This window comes from Mustela nivalis (genome assembly GCF_964662115.1).
Source record: "Mustela nivalis genome assembly, chromosome: 12".
Lineage (NCBI taxonomy): Eukaryota > Metazoa > Chordata > Mammalia > Carnivora > Mustelidae > Mustela > Mustela nivalis.
Window position 1 is genome coordinate 767,251 of NC_139031.1, and position 21,941 is coordinate 789,191.

Consider the following 21,941-nt stretch of genomic DNA (forward strand, 5'->3'; position numbering starts at 1 on the left):
TGGCCTCACTCGGGGCATGTTATGAGAGTGATGGGGAGCGCGGGTGCCATCCTGTCCTGTCTGCTGGTGAAGCTACTGAGTGAAGGCTGCCAGTCCTTCCCTCGGTCAGTGTGTGTTAGACTCTGTCCCAGGAGGGCAGGTCGTTTGTCGAGGGGCGAGTTCGGTCGCCTTGGGTGACCCATGAGGACGGTGGAGGCATCCGCATGGACCTGCCCTGCCGTGTCGCCTTTCCGTGGAGATCCTGAGCACTGGCGTCCGACCTAGAAACACTTTGGTCTGAGAAGAAACACCGCTGACCCACGCGGGCTCACGACGGCAGCCCCCGATGACGCCTGCGAAGGGAGTGGGCGTGGGTCTGACGTGCGTCTTAACCTGACGACTGAGTCGTGAGGCTGGTAGGTCCGAGAGTCGCCTGCTGGTGGGAGGCCACCCTTGCCAGAGATGGTGAGGAGGTCGGCAGGGAAGGTGGTGAAGAGACAGGAAGGAAAGGGCGTCCTGACCGTAGGGTCTGCCCCTGGTGAGCGGAGCCACGACACAGGGGCACAGACACGAGCTGGGCTTTCCAGACGGAGAGCCCGACACCCGGCTCCACGCGCATTCCCTCTGCTGCCCGCAGCCCAGCTCTGGCTCGGACCCCCGCTGCTGTGGCGCGAGACAAGTTCATCTTCGTTGCCAATAAGTCAGCTCTGCTGTGGCTTTTTGATGGGGAAAACTCACGGGAAGTGATCCACGTGTCCCTGTGAGGGAGAAGGTGTCCCTTCTCCGAGGTCCCAGCGGGGTCTGCTCTTGAGGCTGCCCGCCCAGCCCCGGGTGACCCCTTCTTCACGAGCTGGGCCTTGAGCGAGGCTGGCCGGGGCTCGCACAGACAGGCGTGGGAAGTCAGACCTGCGCCCCCATCCCCCCGAATCTGCTCGAGTGAGACCCACTGTTGCTGTCCTTCCGTCGGCGGAACCTCGCGTTGAGCAGGGTCAGTGGACAGAGCTCCTGTCTGTCCGCGCGTGTCACGGCAGGCCCTGTCCCACCTGTCGTCCCCCTGGAACTTGGTCATCCACAACACCTGTCCTTAGGCCTCTCTGCTGTCTGGAGCCCACGTGTCCCGGAAGTGTGTCGCTGCGATGGGAAAGCTGGCTCTCCGGGAGCAGCCCGAGGACGGCAGTCCCTCCCTGTCCCGGGGGCAGGGTAAAGGTCACACCTCTCCTTCCCAAGTGTGGGGTCATCGGCAGTGATGCTGTCGTGAGGCGAGGCTCCTCGTGGCCGCCGAGGGATGCGTGGGGACTGCGCGGGTGTGGGTGACCGTGTGGGGCACGGCATTGCTCTCCGTCCACTAGGTCTGCGGGTGTCCGCAGCGGGACTTTCCAAGTTACTCCACCTTCTTTGAATCCTTTTTCTCAGTGTCTCCTCTTTTCTGGAGGTTTTCTTTTTTTCTTTTTTTTTTCCCTTTCATTTTAGAGTGAACGAGGTGAGGGGCTGAGAGAGAGGGAGACAGAGCATCTCCTGCGGACTCTGCACTGGGCAGGGAGCCCGACTGGGGTTCGACCTCAAGACCCCGAGACCATGACCTGCACCGACACCCAGAGTCTGTCGCTCACCTGACGCACCCTGAGGATCTCCTTTTTCAGAATTTTTTTTTAACATTTTATTTATTTATTTGACAGAGACAGAGGGATCACGAGTAGGCAGAGAGGCAGGCAGAGAGAGAGAGGAGGAAGCAGGCTCCCTGCTGAGCAGAGAGCCCGATGCAGGACTCGATCCCAGGACCCTGAGATCATGACCTGAGCCGAAGGCAGACTTAACCCTCTGAACCACCCAGGAGCTTCTGAACTTCCCTGTTAAAGATTATTTTTTCCATAAGATTCTTTCTTTGGTTTTCTCATTCTGTGCAGATGCATATGTGTTGTGTGTGTGTGTGCATGTGTGAACTCTGTGTGTGTGTGTGTGAGCTGCGTATGTGTGCATGTGTGAGCTGTTGTGTGCATGTGTGAGCTGTTGTGTGTATGTGTGAGCTGCGTGTGTGCGAGCTGTGTGTGCGTGTGTGAGCTGCATGTGTGCATGTGGGAGCCGTGTGTGTGCATGTGGGAGCTGCATGTGTGTGCGTGTGTGAGCTGTGTGTGCGTGTGTAAGCTGCGTCTGTGTGTGCATGTGTGAGCTGTGTGTGTGTGCGTGAGTGAGCTGCATGTGTGTGAGCTGTGTGTGTGCATGTGTGTGTATGTGAGCTGTATGTGCGCGTGTGAGCTGTGTGTGTGCGTGTGAACTATGTGTGTGAGCTGCATGTGTGTGTGCGTGTGTGAGCTGTGTGTGCGTGTGTAAGCTGCGTCTGTGTGTGCATGTGTGAGCTGTGTGTGTGTGCGTGAGTGAGCTGCATGTGTGTGAGCTGTGTGTGTGCATGTGTGTGTATGTGAGCTGTATGTGCGCGTGTGAGCTGTGTGTGTGCGTGTGAACTATGTGTGTGAGCTGCATGTGTGTGCGTGTGTGAGCTGTGTGTGTGTGCATGTGTGTGTATGTGAGCTGTGTGTGTGCATGTGGGAGCTGCATGTGTGTGTGTGTGAGCTGTGTGTGTGCGTGTGTGAGCTCTGTGTGTGCGTGTGAGCTGTGTGTGTGCATGTGTGAGCTGTGTGTGTGCGTGTGTGAGCTGCATGTGTGTGAGCTGTGTGTGTGTGTGCGTATGTGAGCTGTATGAGTGCATGTGTGAGCTGTGTGTTTGCCTGTGGGAGCTGTGTGTGTGTGTGTGTGTGTGTGCATGTGGGAGCTGCGTGCGTGTACAGGGAAAACGGAACCTTGACTCTAGGCTGAGAGCACACTGCGAGGGGCGGGGGAAGGCTGGTCCCCTCTTTCTGCTCGCTCAGAGTCCTGCATTGTTTTGGTTTGGACGCGTGCATCGTGATTTCAACTCCGGGAAATAAGGACAAATAATAAATGTTCATTAGAAAATACGGAGAAATGGAAATCCGAGCACGCCCACTTTCACCTCTCCCAGCCATAGAGACTGGGGTGCCTGGCCCTGCCTGTGCCTTGATGCAGGGGTGCGGCCACCTGCGTGGCCAGCTGTGGCTCTACGTCCCCTTGGACAGTGCGAGCATTTTCCTTGTGATTACAGTGTTTCATGACTCCCTTAATGGCTGCGAGGCCGTTGGAACGGACATCTGGTAATTTGCGTAATGGTGCATTGTCCGAGAAAAAATTTACTTTTATAAATCATATTCAGTGCACACGTCAGGAGTAAGTGTAAGGAATGTGTGTGTGCACGCATATGCGTGTGTCACACACACACACACACACACACACACACACCTGGGTGGGTCGGTCTTGGCCCATCTTGTCAACTTACGGTAAAGCTGCTCACAGCTCGGTGACGAGTCACTGCTGACGATCGCACGTCGATTAGCCGCTGACCCGCTGCTTGGTCAGGGCATCCCAGAGGGCCCGTGACTGGCTGTGCTGTGGCCCCTTCCAACCCCGAGGAGGGACAGCTCTGGTCCTAAACCACAGCCAAACCGGCCAAAGAAAGCCCTCTTCCCATTTTGGGGTGTGGAGAAGTCACAAACTGGAGGCTGGCCAGCCGCCCCAAGTCACAGGCGGTGGTGTGCACGTGTGTGTGAGCGTGTGTGCGTGTGTGCATGCATGTGTTTTGTCTTATTTTGTTCATTTTATCTCACATAGTGTTGTAAGATTTTGGATTCATTGCCAACACTTGAAAAGCAGTGTGCTAGTGGAGAGCTGTTCTGGGGAAGCTTCCAGAGCCTGTGCTCCTCCACAGGCGGGTGGCGTCCCCAGTCCGGCCCGTCCTCACCGCTGCTCGGTGACTTCCGTCTCTGAGGCACGTGCGTGTCGGCTCCCAGCTGTCAGGGAGCCCGTGGCCCTGCTCTTTTCTCAAAGGAGAGCTAGGAAAGTGAACTGTGTCTTCAACCTTTGTTCTTCCTTAGCAAGATGGCTCGAGTCCCGAGACCACAGAAGGTGGGTGCACGTGTTGGGGGACGTGTAGTCAAGCCCACTTTTACGTGCAAACCGAGTGCCTCTGTCCGGGTGGAAGTGAGCGTCCTGCCCTGCACTCCTCTGTGCCTGTTGGCTTCGCAGGCACTGGAATTGGGCTCTTGGTTCAGGATTTTATCTTAAAAGCATGTTAAGGCATCGTCCCTTTTCTCCCCTTGCAATGGAATCTCTAATTCCTTACCCTTTGGAATAATGTGTTGTCAGTTTATTAAGTAAAATGTTATTATTTCCCTGATACTAGTAATTGTGGTGGTAGAACTCTTTCTCTCGCCTTTACCCTGACCTCTGGGGCTGGGCTGGGCGTCTCAAGCAAGTGTCGTTAAGAACACAAACGCCTTGTTTTTCCCGTCTGCGCAGCCCGTGTCCACCCACGTGAACTGCTGAGAGCGATGCCCAAGGGGAGTGAGGTGTTCAGATGTGTGTGAGCTGTCGGTGCCGGGCATCGTGTGCGGTTGGGACGCGCGTGTCCTGGGCCATTGGGACGCGCGTGTCCTGGGCCATTGGGACGCGCGTGTCCTGGGCCGTGGGCCAGTCTTCTGCCTTTCGCCTTTGGGCTTCCCTTGCATTTCCCTAGAGAGGCTTCCAGGGGTCCAGAGCGCCGTTCTCTACCGCCTCCTCCTGCCCCAGAGCCCTCCCCAGACATGCGGGGACACCTCCCTCCGGACCAGCCCACTTGGGCTTCTTCCCGACTCAGCCCCAAAGGCCAGCATTTGCCTCGGAGCCGCCTGCGTGTTCCGGTGTTGCACTGCGGGTGTTTCTCTTCGTCGGTCACGTGCCCCCTGCACACTGAGGCAGGGGCGCCGTGTGGTGTCCGCACTGGTGACTGCAGGGAGATGCCCTCGCCCTGTCCTCGCACACCAGACACCGTTGCCCGACCTTCCTTAAGCCGTGCCGCGGGCCTTCCTGGCTCGGGCATGGCCCTGACACTCAGTCCCCCTGTTCCTTCTCGGAGGTGACCCCCACAGTCCCTGGAAGCATATGCCTTTTGGAACAGCCGTGTTAGATCTGTGGTTTCCTGCCATTTTATTAGGACCCACCCGCCCACGGGCTTGCCATGCCTGTTAGCTCTGTGGGGCTGAATTACTAACAACACATGTAATTTCGGTTGCCACTTTCCATGTAAGTCCTTCAAAAGATCAAAGGAAAAAAGCAAATGCTTTAGAATGTGGGTTGTCCTACTTTGAAAAGTCTGGTGAACACGGTGACCCAAGGTGACCTGGGACGTGGTCACGCGTTCAAATTCAGCCTCTGAAACCCAGTGACCCCTACTGGCCCCTCCCAAAGGAGATGCCGTTTTCTTTGAGGGTCCGAGTTGGAAACAGCCTTAGCTGTCTTCCACATTTGTAGGTGGAGTCCTGGACCCTGAAGGGGAAAGGACTTGGCCAGGGTCACACCGCGTGGTAACGGCAGCATCGCGGCTCCAAATCCTGAAGCTCTCTATCTCAGTCCTCTTGGGGTGTGTGACAAAATACCACCGATTTACTTCTCACACGGGGGAGGCTGTGTGTGTGCGTAACGGTCCGCAGCTTTGGTGTCTGGTCAGGGCCCCCGTGACACAGCTGTGTGCTCAGGAGAGAGAGCGGGCTCTGTCCCCAGCTTTTCTTGTAAGGGCACCTCTGCCACTGCAGGGCTCGGTCCTCATGGCCTCAGCTGTACGTCGTCACTCTGCAAGGCCCCACCTCCCGACCCTCCCCCTAGCTGGCATTTGGCCTGTGGGTCTGGGGACACAGCATGCCCCCTGCCGTGTGTCTGGGGCACCAGGGCCCCCCCCCCAGCTTCACAGTGGCATTCTCACGACGACAGTGCCTCATCCCCTTCCTTTAAGGGCTGACTTTAACGTATGTGAAGTGTGTGTATTTTGGTGCACATCACCAGGAGCTTAGAGAAATGTGTATTTTAAATAAGTCTAATAAATCAGTCAGTCAACCGGCAAAGGCAGGCTAGCCCGGAGTGCCCATTTTTAATGAGTTTTGGTGCCGCGCCATTTTGTGTCTTTCCTGGAGGGTGACGTTGTGCAGTGGTCACTGCTGCAGGTGGACAGGGCCTGTCGGAGAATCTGACTGCTGCCAGTCATGCCCCGAGTGACGCCTGGCGAAATGGGGGATCTGTAACGCAGAGCCGAGGCTTCTCACGGTCTGAGACGGTGGGGATCTGGGCGGGTGCCATGCGGAGGGCTGTCGTGCTGCCCAGTGGGGGACGAGAAGGACAGAGCGCCGGGGACCCACTGTGCGTGACGCCACACCCCTGGGCTCCTGTTCCGTCTTGTCGGTCCTCAGCAGCCAGCACGCGGCAGAGCGTGTGTGGGACGGCTCTCGTGGTCTGAGTCCGGGCGGGCAGAGTTCCATTCAGGTCCGCCCAGATTGGCCGGTCAGGAGTCTGACAGCCCCGTTGGCTGAGCAGGTGGGTTAGGCCCCGTCTTTCTGAGGAGGTTATGTTCTAGGTCAGGAGACCCCGATGTCTCTGCTGTGACTCACGTGCCCTCGGACAGCGTGAGGAAGCGGCCTCTGGTGTCCAGTCGGGAAGACCCAGCAGAACCCGGGTTCCTGGTCAGAAGAGTGCGGTTCAGTCCCATTTAACCAAGCTTGGGAGTGAGTACTCAGTACTCACCAGTGCTCTGTGCTAAGGCAGGACAGTGTCCTGGGAGGTACTTCTGACTCAGTACTGCTTAGTACGACAGGCTGCATGGGGGTGCTCAGTACTCAGAAGTGCTTCTCGTGGAGAACCAAGTGAGGGGACCGGCCTGTGGGGTGTTTGTACTCTCCACACGGCCCTCCTGGGGCTCCTCAGCAGAGACCCCGAGGCCTCCACAGCGGGGTATGGCCGGGGTGGTGTCCTGGGCCTGCAGAATGACCCTGAAACACGGGAAACGATCTCTGTACTGACCTTTTCTTCTCTCGAAGCCAGAGAAATGCCTATAATTCTTAGTTCTCTCACTACTGTGGCTTTAAACCAGACTGTGCAGGTTTTGGACCCGTAAGGGGACCCTTTTTACAGAGATGAGCCAGAAAGCACGTTGAGATGGGCTCAGGTGAGCAGTGAGAACATTTGCCCTTCATGCTGTAATTTCGAGAAGGAGAAGACTATCTTTGCTGCTTCGAATCAGATCTGAAAGCCCAGAGCTTGGCTGATGTGCTCAGTTCTAATTAGAGGCCGGGTCCGGTTAGAGCTGTCCGTGGTTTGCAACCAGAACGTCCAGAACGTCCGTCACCGGCCTCCTGGGCCAGCGTGTTTCGTTTCCTAGAGGGAGTTGAACTCTGCATTTCTCCCTTGCTCCTGGCCATTGCGCTGAGCGTGTCAATGAGACTGTCACCTGCCGACTCTCCATTCCCGATGTCTGGGTCTGTGATCGAGCCGGAGGGACCCTGGGCTGAGGGGGGTCAGTCTGTGCACTGGTGGTCAGAGGCCGGGCTCTGCGCAGCAGCTGGAAATCTGTGTGTGAAACAGATACGGAGCGAGGCCAGGAGAGGTAGGCAGGGCATCTGGGCAGAGGCTCTGTGGGCAGCCCTGCCCTTCACCGGCTGCATGGTTACAGGCCGGGGGATCCCCTAGGCTGGTCAGGAGCCATGAGGATGCGATCTTGGTCAAATCAGATTCAATGAAGATTTGCAAACAAACAGCAGCAAAAGCAGCCCTCTTCGCGAGAATGTGGATGCCGTGTGGAGGCCTCTGGTGCCAAACCTGGGCTGAGACACGTGAGGTTTCAGCATTGCTAGAGCTCCGCGGCCTCCCCTTTCTCAGCTCAATGTGCGCTTTTAGGAACCCTGAAGCCATATGCATTATTCCCTTGACTTTAAAAAAATGTCCCCCGTTATTTCCTGACTCAGTAAGCTTTAGGGGAGGAGCTCGGCAGGGTGACGTGTCATCAGGAGAGCCACAGGCTGTGGGAGGTTAATTCAAAGTCAGTTGCAAGATTGGGGTAGGATGTGAGAGACGGAGGCGGACCAAAGCCAGAGGGAGTCCGCACGTCAGGAGGCGAGTTTGCTACGGCTGAGTGCGGGCGGGATGATTTATACTCTGAAGTCTGTATCAGGGGAAGTGGAACATTTTAATTTAAAGGTAAAGTTTGGGGCGCCTGGGGGGCTTAGTGGGTTAAAGCCTCTGCCTTCGGCTCAGGTCATGATCTCAGGGTCCTGGGATCAAGTCCCGCATCGGGCTCACTGCTCAGCAGGGAGACTGCTTCCTCCTCTCTCTCTGCCTGCCTCTCTGCCTGCTTGTGGTCTCTGTCAAATGAATGAAAAAAAAAAACTTAAAAAAAAACAAACAAAGGTAAAGTGTATCAACAAATCCATTACGGGGAATTATGACTAAAGCTGGTTCTGGGGGGTAGACCCGGCATTGGAAGCATTTAGACAAGGTCACAGTTGGGGAAGCTTTGAATGCTGTCCTGGGGCGCTTGCCGGTGCTCAGCCTGGAGGCCTGGGTCCCCTGGGGTCTCTGGGCACGAAGGGCGCCTGCTCTGAGGCTGTGCCCTGCCAGCAGCGTGGTGTGCTTGGGTCCCAACGTGCTTCCTGGGGTCTGGCCAGGCCTCTGCCGGGACGCACGCCTCAGCCTGCCCTCCGCTCTCCCGATGACGAGCGTCGGAGGGTAAGGAGAAATGTCCGGAATTATGGGCTCTTTCTCCTTTGCCGTCGGACGGCTGTGCCCCTGGCTGGGTGGGCGCTGGCAGAGCAAGGACCCAGGGTGCAGAGTCGGAGGAGACGGGTGCCTGCCCTCGGTGGCGGCCGCTGTTCCCACGTGGTGGCCCTCTGCCTCTGCTTGGAGTCTGTTTAGTCACATTGAACCCCTTTCCTTTTCCCGCTTTCTCTCTCTCCTTATCCTTGTTAAAGGACCGATCCACTGGTTTTGTGTGCTTTCCCCCGTCTCTTATGTTCTGCAGCATCTGACCGTGGCCTGCGGCTAGGAGAGGCCGGCCTCCACTGGAGACGGACACGGCCTTCTTACAACAGGATGACGCTGTTCTGGCCGCCAGAGGTCTGTGGCTCCTGTCGGGCCCTGTTTGCGGCAGGTGGTTTCTCTCTCGCCTTGAACCAGGAGCGATCGCCGTGCTTCCTTCTCGGGGCGCTGGGGACTGTGGCGGCCTCAGCGGCCCCGGGGCCCCCGACTCTGCCCACACCGCTCAGGGCCTGTCCCCGCCGCCTCCAAGGCCCGCAGCCCCCGTGGCCGCAGCACGGGGCGGCTGGCGGAGAACTAGGGCCTGTTTTCCTCGCTCTGGGGCCTTGCAGGCTTTTCCTCCCCAGCCGTGTGCAGAGGTGGGGGCGGCAGCATCTAGATACGTGACTCTGACTGCACGGGACAGCTCAGGCAGGGCTGCGCCGTCACTAGCAGAAGCGCGTGAAATGATGCAGACACCGTCGACGTGCCTCGAGCTTCGGAGATGGCGCTGGGAGACGGAACGAGTGTGCGGCAGGCGACGGCAGCAGCCCCTGAAAGACGGTCATGTGCCGGTGTGGACCCGGGGCTGAGCTCGGGGCAGAAGGCCCACCGCACGCCCTCCGACCCGTCCTGACGGTGAAGGGAGGCGTCAGCGATGTGTGGCGCAGGTGTGAGGGGCCGGGGTGCTGCTCTGTGAGGGGCTCCCGGCTTCTGGCCTGAAGCAGAGCCCCCGGCACTGAGAGGAGGGAAGAGTCCCCCAGCTCCCGAGAGTTGGGAGAACAGGTCGCCCGTGTCCTTCCAGGACAGCAGACTCACCCGCGCTTCTCTGGTCTGGCATCTGGCAAGTCCAGGGGGCCTGGGCTGTGCGTTTTTCCATCCGGCCACAACGCAGGAGGACCCTCGCTTTGTGACAGAGCCTGGAGAAAGTCCTGAGTCCTGTGACACTGTGTCAGCGCGGACGGTGGCTCGGCGTGCGTAAGCGGAGCCCACCCAGGCCGACCGAGGCCTCGAGGGCTAGCCCAGCCTGGGACGTCAGCCTGGCACCCCGTCCCTGCTCCCTTGAAGCCCCCCAGGGTCTCTGAGCTCATGCGCACCTCCTGCCACCTCTCCTTCCGGAGAGACCCGTCAGCAGAAGGTGCTGCTTCTGGTGTCCCATCTGGCCACTGACTTTGTCCTGCAGCCGTGGCCCTGGCTCCTGGATTCTGTCGCTCCTCAGACGACCTTCCTTACTAAGACCTGCATGTCCTCTTTCTGGACACGCCAGGCCAGCTGAGCCCACGCCTGTCACTAGACCGTGGGCTCAGCCTCCCTTGCTCCCACCTCGCAGTGGAGTCCTGGGCAGGTTCTCATTTAGGAGCTGAAAGAAGAGGTCTTGGGGTGGTGACGAAGACCTGGGGTATAAAATAAAACAGGTTCCGGCCAGCAGGCCTTCCTAGGGCGCAGAAACTGAGTGGGTCAGGCCAAGAGGGACAGGGCCTGGGGCAGACAGGAAGCATGCCAGGTGGGTGGTCGGGGCGTGCGGGCTCCAGGGGCCGCGACCTTCTTACTGCGGCCGCATGCTGCCTCGCCTAGAAGATGCCCGAGGCCCCTGCCCGTCTCTCCGCTCCTGGGCCTGGGATCACCAGACCCTCTGCTGCTCAGCCCCAACCCTGGCAGCTGCCCGGGCTCTGGCTGCCGCCGGGTCTCCCTCCTCACGCTCACCACTGGTCCCCTGACTGCGGGGTCCAGCTTCTCCCAGCCCACCCCTGGTAGCAGCCACGTCTCTCACTGTCTCCTCCGGCCACCCCTGCTGACCTCCCTCCCCTCCATGGGTCCCGGAGTGTTGCCACAGGACCCACATTTCCAGCCTGAAAGGTCAACCCCTTCCCATGCACTAGGCCTGCCCCCGGCCCCCCTCTGCTTGAGTGCCTGGCCCGGCTCCCTTCCGCCTTGAAGCCCTGCCCGGGCTGCTCTCTCCCCTGCACACGTCCAGCCTTTCCTGCTCTTCTTCATGAGTCCTGTCCGCCGCGCTCCCCAGTCCGCCGCACTCCCGTCTGCTGCTGCCCGTCTCTCTTCGCCATCACAGGTTTGCTTTCCTCACAGCACGTACCGCAGACCAGTGTTTGCTTACTTAATTGTGAATTCGTACTTACTGTGGCCCCATCTGCGGGAAGCAGGGCGTCCTGTGCCCTTAGCGGGAGCAGGAACGCATCTTCCCTCTCTCACGTCTTCACAGGTCGGGTCGCGGAACAGCAGGCGTGTTCCCGACTCCCACTTTATCGCTTTTTCCCCAAATATTCAGCAAATCCCGATCATACAGAGTTCTGTGTTTGTACACCCCTGGGGTGGCCACATCCCTCGCAGGAGAACGTGGTGCGTGGGAAGCGTAGAGTCTCCCTCGCACATGTGCGTGCAGGACACTCGTGCACAAGACGGAGATGGGGTCAGAGGCTCTGTGCTCTGGCCCAGTTTTCCTTGTTAGTGAAGCTTCTGCACCAGCACTGCCTGGGAACGCGGTCGGTATCTGCTCCGCGGCCGGAAGGCAGCACCACGTTCTGCGTTGTTGGTGTTCTCTCTGCATCTTAAGCGAAGCGGCGGCCGGCGGAAGTGTTCCAGTGGCGTCCCCTCTGCAGTGACGAACGGGCTCCCTTTGCGCTCCATTAACGGTCAGGCTGGCGCAGGGTGAAGCGTCTGTAATCGGCAAGTCGTGCGTTGGGCGGGTCGGTGGTGTCCTCCCGTCTGTGGCCGAGTCGGCGCACTCCGGGTGTGGCCGCAGCTGTTGTGGTCTTGCTTTCTGCCAAGTGCACCTTAGAGCAGCGTGCGCACACTGGACATGGAATCCATCGATTAATTAATTTTTAAAAAGATTTTATTTATTAGTGAGCTATCACAAGTGGGGGGAGGGCAGAGCGAGAGGGACACGCAGACCCCCTGCCGAGCAGGGACCTGAGTGAGGCTCGATCCCAGGAAGCGTGACCTGAGCTGAAGGCAGGCGCCCAACGTGCTTAGCCCGCAGGCGGCCCCTCCCCGGACACTTTAAACAAACACACCAGCATGTGAAATGTATCCATGTAAAATACTTCACTTTCCGAAGAATTTGCCCCGGAAAGAGGCCTCTTCCTGCGGAGAGCACTCACAGTCCTTCCTCGGGCTCTTCTCCCCGCGAGCGGGCGTCCGAGCGCTGCCGGTGCCGGGGTCCTTGGCCGGCAGGTCTGTGGGGGCGTAAAGTTACTCGGTGCCAAGTGGGACCAAAGTTGGTCACGACCAAGTCAGCAAATTAAGTTGACGGTCACACTGCTTTCAGTCGGAAAATCCCTGGGGAAATGTACAAACTGGACTGATTGCTTGCCCGGTTTGCAAACCGTCTCTGAGAAGGTTTCCCGGAGAGACAGAGAGAACCGTCCTGGACAGTGACACCGTCGTTGAAAGTCTTGGATGTAGAGGTTCCTGTGTGACTTTCAGACAGACTTCCTATCTCCTAGTTAGGTGCCTCAGGCTGTGAACACCCGAGTAGACCCGTCTCTGACCCAGCCTGGCACTGGCGCTCCCTGGTCTCACGCCAGGCTCACGGGCTGGACCGCACGGCCGCCTTCCTGCTCGGGAGGGGCAGCCTGCTGACCGCCCCGGTCCCCACCTCACACCGTCCTGTTGCGAAGACGTTCTCTTTCTACCTGGGGTCCTCCTTGGTGCTGCTCACCGGGTCCCTCTTTGCCGGAGGTGAGAGAAGGCACTGGCTTACCGGTGTCGCTCTGTGATTTTAAGTCATGTCTTCCCTGGACCCTGCAAACAGGTCAGGCCTGCATCTGCCCCATCTCGTCCTTCAACCTGGCCGCTCACGCTCTGCGGACGGACCCCACGGCTGTGTCCGCATGAAATAAAACGCCAGCTGATTTCATCTCTGATTCCGGGCACTCTGATTTCTCTCTGGATGTTACCCAGTTTGAAACAACTCCTCTCCCTCATGCCTGGGGACAGTCTCCTCCTGGCTGTCTCCACCCTGCACGGCTTTCCTCCCCTGGCAGAGCCCTCGGGATCCTTCTCCCCAAACCGACAGAGGAGCGTCCATGCCTCTTTCCTTGGACGGATTCTCCCCTCTCCATCCCGTTCCCTGCGGGCTGCTCTCCCAGACTCCCGTTTCTCTACATGCCACGCGCAGTGGGAGGGATACTTGGGGCGGCTGCCGCTGGGGCCGGCTTTCTGGCACTTGCTCAGGGCAGGGGACGCCTCCTGGAAGTTCTTAGCAGAACGGAGCAGAGCTACAGAAACCCTTCCAGAGGCGGCGTCCGCCCGCTCTGCTCCTCTGCTCCTCGGCCTGGCACGGTCCCTCCAAACAGGCCGGCCACTGGCGGGAGTATGTTTGGCCACGAGAGTCCGAGGGTGTCACGGGAAGTCATCAGAAGTGGAGTGGCACAGAGGGAGAGGAAAAGGTGGGACAGGCCGCCTGTGGAGTGCGAGCATACGGCGGGGGTGAGTGCTATTTTGTCTCCCCGCCAGCTGCGTGCCTTCTCTGGGCACAGCGGGGCCCAGGGACCGCAGGCGGCTGTCTTGTTTTCTCCTTGTATCTTGAACTTCCTTGTTTTGGACTTGGTTTGTTGTTGCCTGCCTCATTGCTTGGAAGTAGGGTCTGCGGCGCCTTCGACCGTCTCCTCCTCCACCTGCTGTGTTTTCTGGCTCCGCGCCCAGCCCCGTCTGTGCACCTGCCGCCTTCTCTGTGTCCGTTGCCTCCTTCCCCAGATTCATCCTGTGGGAAAGCAAACGTGGGCCCTGCCCCCCAGGCTGGTGTGCTCCCTGCGTCCCCCTCCTTTGCGATCGCCTGTTTCCAGCGGGCCGGCCAGTATACCTGGCTGCCAACCTTGACCATGACCCCTGCACCACGACCCCCCGGGAATTCCTGATAATCCTGCTTCCGGCCCCGCTTCTGAAAACTCGTGAGCCGTCCCATTACCAGCGTCTGCACTGTGGCCTCGATTCCCCCGGGTGGGCTGTGTGTACACCTGTCGCCTTCAGTCGGCTGCTCTCAGTTCGTGTTCACAGAGCAGGAGGATTGAAACAGGAAGCACTGAGAACAGGGCCTGGTCTGGCCCATGGTTAAGGCTCGGTAGGTAGATATTGTTAATTTTATAATTTTTGTTATGTTCATCTTGTTATTTTTGTCATATTTGCAAGACACAGTTGGATGTTTAGGTTGAAAGCTTTTATGGCTCCACAGTGAATGCAAAACACCAGCCCTTCTGAGCTGGGATCCAGCGGGTCCTGGGACCGCGCGCTGTCCCCTGTCTCCTCTCCTGCCCCTTCATGACTCACAAGCCTTCCCGGGCCGTGCACTGGCCTTGGGGGGCAGCACGTGACTGCACCACCTTCAGGTCTTTCTCACTCTCTCCTGCCCTCTGTCAGACTCCTAGCTGTCCTTCCTGCCCTGGTTCAGAGACTTTTCCCTTCGAAGCTTTTCCTAGTTCTCCACCCCAAATGAACCTCTTACCTTCTCTATTCCTGTAACCGTTTGCTTATAACTTTATAATGTACTCATCACACCCTGACTTGGATCTTAGCTGACTATGTGCCCATCCGGGTCAGCACCAGCCTGTGACTGGTAACGGTCACGGGTCGTGTCCGTTCTCAGGTGTCCCGTGCCTGACTGAGAACAGCAGAGTAGGTGATGTATGAGGGAAGTCGCGCGGCATGGGACCTCTTTGGACTGGCTCTTCTCACTCAGCGCAGTGTTCTGGGGACCCACCCGGGTTGTGGCGGCATCGGTAGCTCAGCCCTCGGTCTTGCTGCCGAGGACCCCTGCACAGGGGGCTGGGCCATAGTCTGTTGGACAGGTGCCCCCGGAAGGACCTCTGGCTTTGCTTCTAACATTTGTGTGCAAGTGTTTCTGTGAACATTTCTCTGGGATAAATGGTGAACGGTCAGGTGTTGGTCTGTATGAAGCGTGTTTGTTTAGTTTTTAGGAAACTGCCCCCGGTCTTCCAGAATGGCTGTGTCGTTTCAGTCGCCTGCAAATGCAGAAGTGAGCCAGCTGCTCACACGCTTGCCGGAACTCGGGGTTGTGGCGTTTCTCGCTTAGCGCTCCTGAGGGGTGGTGCGGCGTCTCCCTGCGGGTTTCGACTTGCGTTTCCCTGACGGCTGACCACGCTGGACAACCTTCCATGAGCTTGTTTGTCATCTGTATACCCTGTTTGAGGGAATGTCCCTCTGTCTTTGAGCCTTTCTCTAACTGGACGTTTTTAATCTTTACGTTTGAGAGTTCCACTTCCAGGCACTGGGCCCTTCTTGGCTGCGTGGCCTTTCCTGGTCTTCCCTGAGAGTGTCGGCGAGGTCCAGGCGGCCATCCCTCTGCGGGGTGTTTGGTGCTGAGTCCAAGATGTTTTGTGTAGCCCTAGGTCCCATAGATTGTCTTTTGTTTTTGTTTCCAAAATGTTTGTTGTTTTGCATTTTACATTTAGATCCACGATCTACTTGGTTGTTTCTGCGTGTAGATCACGAGACGGACGGTGAAGGCTCTGGTTGTGCTTCTGGCTGTCCAGTACCTCCTGCACGTTTGGTGAAAGGCAGGTTTTCAGGCATTAAGCTGCTTCTGCACCTTTGTCAGAACCCACCGGGCACATTTGTATGGGTCTATTTCTGGGGTCTCTTCTGTTTTATTGACCTGTTTGCTCTGCGGATACTACGCGGTCTTGATTACGGTGCTCACGTCCTCAGACTCGGAATTCGTAGCCTGGTGTCTCCCGCTTTCTTCCTCTTTCCCCAGTCGTTCCAGCTCCTGCGACTCTACCGTGTGAACGCTTGTCTGTATCTGCACAGCATCTTGCCGGGATTTGGACAGGATTGTGTGGGACCCGTACACCCATCTTCACTGTGGCGTTCAGACCCCTGACACGAGAACGTGGCACGACCGTCGTTCTTTCGGACTTTGATTTCTCTCATCCACACTGTGTGGTTTTCAGCACGCAGGCCTGGCGCATGTCACATTTGCACCTGAGCATCTTATGTCTTGAGGGGCTGTAGATAGTCTTTCATTTTAAGACTATCAGTGTGTTCATAGCTGGCTTATAGAAAAACAACTTATTAATTCTAGAAGTATGTTGAAGATTCATCAGGGTTTTCCACGTAGAGATCACCTCACCTGGAAATAGAGAATTTTGTTTCTTCCTTTCTGATCTGCTTGCCTTTTCCCCTTCATCTTGTCCTATTGCACCGGATAGAGCTCCGAGCTCGGCTGTACAAGAGTGGCGAAGGGGCAGCATCCTTGCCTTTTCCAGATGGTAAATGGAAAGCCAGTTTCTCACCATTAGCTGCGATGTCAAGTGTAGGCTTTCATGGATGTTCGCTATCAAGCTGATGAATTTCCCCTCAAGTCCCATTCTTTTCAGATGTTTTCATCATGAATGGGTGCTGAACGTTTTCAAATACATTTTCTGTATTGATAAGATCATGTGATTTTTTTTCTAGCTTATTACTGTGTTGGATTACATTGATTTATTTTGGAATTTTGAACCAGCTTTGCTTATCTGGAATAAACCCATGATTGTTTTTACGTATGGCTGGCTATTATGTACTGATATCTTTTCTTAAGAATTTTTATGTCTATATTCATGAGGGATATTGTCCTATAGGTTTCTCTCTCTTTGGTCTTTGTTTTTGGTATTAGGTTAATCTTAGCTGCATAAAATTAATTGGGAATATTTCCTCTTCCATATTCTGGAAGGGATTGCCTACAATTCATGCTAATTCTTCCTTAAATATTTGGTAAAATTCTCCAGTGACATCATCTGGATCTGTGCATTTCTTTTTGGGAAGGTATTAAATTATGAATTCAGTTTCCTTAATAGTGATAGGGCCGTGGAATGATCTATTTTATATTGGGTGAGATGTGGTAGTTTGTGTTTTTTGGGGACTTGGTCCAGTTCATGGAAGTTGCCACGTTTATGCATGTAGACCTGTTTTTTCTCTTATGAGGTCTTGCAGGGTCTGTACTGATATCATCTGTTTTGCTGCCGATACTGGTAATTCGTGACTGCTTTCTTTTTTCCTGTGTCAGTCCTAGAAGTTCGTCAATTTTGCTGATCTTTTTGGGGAACTAGCTTTTGTTTTCACTGACTTCTGTTTTTCTTTTTCTGATTTCAGTGATACCGATTTCCAGTCTTTATTATTGCTTTCCTTCCACTTTCTTTTGAGTGTATTTTGCTCTCCTTTTTCTAGATTCTTGATATGTACATTTACATGATTGATTTGAGACTTAATAAAAAAATGTGAACATTTAGTGCAAAAACTTTCACTCTTAGCACAGCTTTAACTGTGTCTCACAAAATTTTCTTGTTGCATTTTCCTTTTCATTCAGTATTTTTCCCTTGGATTTTCTTTGACCCATGGATTATTGAGAAGCTTGTTTAATTTCTAAGTGTTTGGAGGTTTTCTTACTATAGATGCATTATTAGTTTCTAGTTTGACTCCATTGTGACTGAAGAATTCACTTCAGATGATTCTGATTCTTTTAATTTTAGTGTGATTTGTTTCTTTGTCCAGGCTGTCATCTCAGTCCATGTTTGTGGGTGCTTGAGAAGAGTGTGTGCTCTGCTCTTCTTGGGAGGAGTGTTCTATAAATGCTGATTAGAACTGCTGATGGATGACTGTTTTCTTCCCCAGCTTTGCTGATTTTCTCTTTATTTGTTCAGTTGCTAAAAAAGTGATGTTGAAATCTCCGACTATAATGGTGGGTTTGTTTGTGTCTCCTTTCAGTTCTGCCAGTTTGTGCTTCACGTATTTGCAGCTCTGTTGTTTGGTGCATATATATTTAGGATTCCTAGGTCTTCTTGGGGATTTGCTCTTTTGTCATTATATAGTATCTCTCTGTCCCTGGTAATTTTGTTTGTTTTAATGAGTAATTTATCTGTTATTGCTGTAACCACCGCTCCTTCCTTTGATGCTTGCATGATAATCTCTTTCTGTAGCATTATATTTGAACTGAGTCTCGTATAAGCAACGTATAGTTGGATCATGCTCTTTTAATCCACTTAGTCAGTGTCTTTTCACTGAGATATTTGGCCCTTTTACATTTAATGTAATTATTGATATATTAATTTTACCATTTTACTATTTATTTTCTGATCTTTTTTTCCCCCTCTCTTTTCTTTTTTCTGCATTCATTTAGGGTTATGTAAACAATTTTTTAGAAATCCCTATTAATTTGTCTTATAGGGTTTTGAGTGTATCTCTTTATAGTCTTTTTTAGTGGTTGGTCAAGATATCACATTACATTAGGTTAATCTTAGCTACATAAAATTAATTGGCTACATAAAATTAATGTGGTCGTTATTTTACCAGTTAGAGTAGGATGTAGACAACTTACCTCCCTTTATGGCTCTTCCCCTCTCTTTATTGTAATTATCTTGAATGTTTCCTCTACACACATTTAGAAGTACAACAGACAGTGTTGTCATGTCTGCCTCAACAGTCAAACATAATTGACAAGAGTCCAGAGAAGGAAAACTAGTCACCTTTACTTTCCACATTCTTTTCTCCTTCCTGATCTTTCAAAGTTCCTTCTTCCGTCTTTGCCTTCTGTTTAAATAAATTTGTTTAGCAATTGTTTTAGGGCACGTTTGCTGTAAGCAGTAGTCTCATTTTTCTGTTTTTGAAAATGTCCTAATTTCCCTGTCATTCTTGAAGGATTATTTTTATTAAAGATTTTTATTTCTGTATTTGTCAGGGGGAATGCACAAGCAAGGGGAGTGGCAGGTAGAGGGAGAAACAGGCTTCTCGCTGAGCAAAGAACCCGATGTGGGACTCGATCCCAGGACCCTGGGATCATGACCTGAGCCAAAGGCAGATGCTTAACTGACTGAGCCCCCTAGGAGTCCCCTTGAAGGTTATTTTTGATGAGTATCTGGATTGGTAGATATTCAGGATTCAGGGCTGATTCAGGATGGTTCCTTTCTTCCAGCACTTGAAAAATGTTCTGTGATTTCCTTGGTTTCTGTTGGAAAATCCTTTGTCATTGGGTTGTGATTCCCTCATAGGTAAGGTGTCATTTTTCTCTGGCTGCTGTCAAGATTTTTTCTTTGCATTTAGTTTTAAGAAGTTTAAGTGTGAGTCTTGGAGGAGATTGGGTTTACCCTGTGCAGGTGCTCAGCTTTGTGAATCTTTAGGTTTCTATCTCTTGCCAAAGTTGAGTTTTCAGCCATCATGTTTCCAGATGCCCTTTCAGCCCTGCCTTCCTCGTCTCCCCTTCTGATGATATGGGTGTTAGATCTTTTATCATAGTCCCACACTCCCTGAGGCTCTGTCCATGCTTTCCCCCACCCCCCAGACTGTTTTCTCTCTGATGTTGGAATTGGGGGATTTCTGTTTTTTTCCTGGTTTATGAGTTTTTCCATCCCTCATCCTCCCATTTAGTGTGGCTACTTGAGCTGCTTATTTTGGTTACGGTCTTTTTCATTTGTAGTATTTACATTTCGCTCTTTCTCTATTTATCTGCTGAGACTTCCTACTCCTTTGCTAAGCCTTCTAGTTTTTCATTTCTTCCAAGTATACTCCTAGCCGTTCACTGAAACATTTTTATTCAGGCAGCCGTACAACCCTTGGCAGGCAAGGCTGGCATCTTCCAGTCTTGGTGTTCATGGCTGTGGACCGAGATCGTCCCAGTTCTGGTGTGACAACTGATTTTCTGTTGAAACCTGAACATTTTAGCTTTCTATTCTGTGACTCTGGATCTCATTTAAGCCTTGTGGTTCACAGCTTTTTCGGACACTATACCAGCCACTCCGGCGGACTGGAGTTAGAACAAATTCTCGAGATGTGGTGGTGAACAGGTAGGCTGGCGGCCGAGTGGTGGGGAAATGTGTGTATGGGGGCGTCTCTCTTACTAACATGGAGGTGGAAATCCAGGTTCCCCACTAGATTTCTGCTGACATCTGAGGGAAGGGGTCTTGGCCAAATGCTGGGTAGAGTGGTTGGGGGAGTTTGAACTCCCCATGTGTTCTCCATGTGGGGTCTGACATGGGGGGTGGGTGTGCCACCCACTCCCTACTTGACTGCTCCGCTGACCCTCGCAGGGTCAGGGGAGGTCAGGGGCCTCATTCTGGCTTCATAAGAGAGGATGCAGGGTCCCCCTTGGTCTTTGTTAGCATGGGCATGGGTGGCTCTGCTGTTTTTGGTGGCATTTGACGGGAGGAAAGCTGTTACTGCCTGAAATGTGCTGAGTCAGTCCTTTCCAGGCCCTCTGGCTGGGGACAGGTGACCTCAGGGTTTCACCTGCCCTTGGTGCTCCCAGGTCCCTGCCTCAGTTCCAGTGTGAGGTGCACAGGCCAGAGGACAGCCCCGGGAACCCCGCATGTGTGACTCCTCTGATTCCCTGGGAGTACAACAGCCTGTGCCCTGTCCTCCCTTCACAGCCTCCCGTGCACATCATCTCCAGGCTTTCCTTGTGCCTGGTGGGAAGGGCAGGGAAAGTGCTCTTCTCCATCTTCCTGGAAGCAGGTCTTCTCTTCCCGGGGCTTAGTTTCTCCGGGAGGCCTCCGAGAGGCATTCAGAGAGGACATCTGACCCCAAGTGTATGCGTTGCTTTGGTTTCTATATCCAAGAGCCCAGTTTCTTCCTATTCCCAGGAAACCTTCGAAGCCGGTCTAAGGGCTCAGGGCCCCTCCCAGATGGCCTGTATATGGCACCTTTGTCAGTTGGCCAACTGTTGTGACTGTGTCTTCACAGACCCCAGAATCGACAAAGCTCAGACTTTTCTGCTCTTTAGGGAAAAAATACCATTGATGTCTTATTATTTTAAATTTTATAGATGAAAGCTCTTTTTACTAGGAACTTCCTTTTGTGCTCTTGATTTTTCTGTTTCCTTATAGGTATTAAGACGCCCCCCCCCCCCCCCCCCGCCTTCTGGAATGGCGTGTTTAAACTGTGCTTATTTCCAAAATCCGCAGAGCTAGGTATTAGGCTAACACTGCGACTGTGCTTTTGGCTGAAAAGACTCCTGGGTCTTCAACCAGAGGTTGACAGTCACACGAGCACACACTTCATATGGGTGGTTTTTTTAGTTGCTTTTGGCAAATGGAAGATTTGTGCTGATTACGAGTACAGTTGATCCTAAGTGAGGGTAACAGTGACTGTGGGGCGTGTCTCCCTGCCGCGACCCATTCTCTAGATGTTATATTCAAGCAGAGCAGCTAGAACAAATTGCCGCAGGAGGCCAGCCTGTTTGGTGAGTTTTCCCGTCAGCTTCCCTTTGGGGTAGTGCCTTTCGAGTTTTAGAAATGTTCCAACTGTTTGAATTTTGCCGTTTGTAAGTGTGAAAAAAAAAGTTAGATTTGCATTTGAAGAAAGAATTCACATGTGTTCACGAAGACAGCTTATATCAGCTGAGCTCTGCTTTAAATTCCCCAGAACATGTGGTTCCCGCAGCAAGTTCTGGACCCCTCTCCCACACGCACACACGCACACAAACAGGCACGGAGCCGTCCTGATTTGAAGATTTTGGTAATGTGTTTTTGAACAGGGCATAAAAATATATCTCTGTAATTACATGATATTTAGTGATTAGATAATTATGGATAATTGCATGGGGTAGTTCTAAGTGCTAAAGTGTTACCATAAGATCTAAAATGTACAAATTGCATAATAATTATTCTTGGGAGTTATTTGGTAATTCTGAGCATAATTATCATGTGATCTGCAGTGCATGTAATTAATGCATAATCGCATGGATTTTGCCTTCATAACTACTTCGCTCTTGTTATAAAGCTCTTTGTCATAACATTTGAGGATAAATATAATGTAATTGGCTCCCAGATACAGCACATTAAGCCTCGTGATAATTGCCTTCACAGTAACAATACCCTTATTTCATTACAACTGTGTGGCTCTCCGGCAGGCTGGGGCTAGCGTGGATTCCCGAGACGTGGTGGGGCGCAGGCAGGCTGGGGCCCAGCGGTGGGGGAATGAGCACACGCGTGGGTCAGGTGACCAGAGCCTTTCCGCGAGAACGTCTGCATCCCTCACGGGGACACCTCCCTCTTCCGAGTGAAACGTGCCCCGGGCGACAGCTCCTAGCGTCCGGCCACGGCACCCCGCGCCTCGTGCTTCTCATCTGGCAAAATGCC

The 21,941-nt window shown here is 53.7% G+C and overlaps 1 protein-coding gene across 3 annotated transcripts in view; it reads left to right on the forward strand.

Moving 5' to 3' along the window:
• The window catches only part of PTPRN2 (protein tyrosine phosphatase receptor type N2), a 684,967-nt gene that overhangs the window by 214,522 nt on the left and 448,504 nt on the right, over positions 1-21,941 (forward strand). The gene's annotated exons all lie outside the window — the stretch shown is intronic.